This window comes from Poromitra crassiceps (genome assembly GCF_964638095.1).
Source record: "Poromitra crassiceps genome assembly, chromosome: 18".
In the NCBI taxonomy this organism is placed as follows: Eukaryota; Metazoa; Chordata; class Actinopteri; order Beryciformes; family Melamphaidae; genus Poromitra; species Poromitra crassiceps.
In genome coordinates this window covers 8956498-8958094 of record NC_139636.1, presented here as the reverse complement: position 1 = coordinate 8958094, position 1597 = coordinate 8956498, and the positions used below count along the sequence as shown (strand labels likewise).

The following is a 1597-nucleotide window of genomic DNA, read 5'->3' as shown; positions in this document are numbered from 1 at the left end:
GAGACATGAAACAATGTAAATACTATAAGTATGTCACTATACAGAGCAGTGGCCTGTACATTGCAAAAGAAACAAAAACTGTAAGGTTGGACAGCAGCTCAAGTCTGAACAAAAGCCTGTGAAGGTATTAGTTATATGTGTTACAGGCTCTGGATCCCAACCACAACATACAAATATGCTATGCGTGTGTGTGTGTGTGTGTGTGTGTGTGTGTGTGTGTGTGTGTGTGTGTGTGAGGAGAATTGAGTCAACTTGTACAGGTCAATAAAAAAGAAGTTCAACTGTGAATTTCGGAGCCATACTTTGTTTCGTCGAAAGCTTTGCGGGCTATCTTCAGCTCCTCGTTCATCGTCAGCAGGTCTTTGACTCTGGCGGACTTCCTTGGGTCTTTGCGGATGAGGAAAACGATGTCCTCCACCTGGATGTGGCCCTCGCGCCCGATGGACATCGCTTTGTGGGTCATTTCGGTGATAAACTGAATGACCAGGTCCTCCAGAATATCCACAGACTCCGTATACGGGTTTTGGTCGTCTCCAAATCCGTACATCATACAGCAGAGCTCCTTGGAGAAAAGCCTCTTCCTCTTCCTGTGGCCCTGCACATCCACCCCGCTGGACTCCTCTTCATCCAAACCAGCCTCATCCTCCTCGTCCGCCATCCTCCTGCTTCAAGTTCCAATGCCAATCACACGTTCTTGCACTTCGTCCTACTTATAGCCTCTACAGGGAAGGATTCAATGTTGATGTCACAATGTCTATGACATCAACAGTCTGTCATAAATCACCAATGATATCACTTACAGTATGTATAGAATTGGTGATGTCACTTGAGCACTTGATGATGTCATCTTAGTAAGATGACATCATTAAGTGCTCAAGTGACATCACCAATTCTATACACAAAATGGCCCTTTTCACGGGGGCCATTTTGTGTCGAAAAGGCAGAATAAAAAAAAAGGCAGGGTAAACACAGGTGCAAGCAAAAACACTAATGAGGGTTTCCAAATTCCAATCATGGAAGTTGGAAACCCTCATTAGTGTTTTGCTTGCACCTGTGTTTACCCTGTCTTTTAGACACAAAATGGCCACCGTGAGAAGGGTCTATTGTGATATCATCAATGAGTGATGTCATCAGTGATGAGTTCACTCACTGATGATAGCCTACTTAATATGCATAGAATATACCCTTTTCACGGGGCCATTTTGTGTCAAAAAGGCAGAATAAACACAGGTACAAGCAAAACACTAATGAGGGTTTCCAAATTCCAATCATGGAAGTTGGAAACCCTTATTAGTGTTTTGCTTGCACCTGTGTTTACCCTGCCTTTTGGACACAAAATGACCCCCGTTAGAAGGGTCTATACTGTATCGGTGACATCGAGATCGAGTTGCACCGGTCCTACTTATAGCCTCAGCAGGGAAGGATGTCACAATGTCTATGATTGCATTACCGCCTCCTTCTGGATGTATCCACTGTTTCCCTACTGTCTTACATCATCAGTGAGATGCATGCAGTTGACTGAGGACTTGCTACGGCGAGACTCAACCTGAAGAATGAAGGCTGAGTCTCGCGTTGAGGCTAGCTATAGAGAACGAGA

General features: G+C 44.6%; 1 pseudogene across 1 annotated transcript; it reads right to left on the bottom strand.

Moving 5' to 3' along the window:
• Positions 1–277: 277 nt before the first annotated feature.
• Positions 278–658, bottom strand: LOC310792912 (transcription initiation factor TFIID subunit 13 pseudogene; annotated as a pseudogene). Its single transcript has one exon. The product of its transcript is annotated as a transcription initiation factor TFIID subunit 13 pseudogene (transcript).
• Positions 659–1597: the final 939 nt, after the last annotated feature.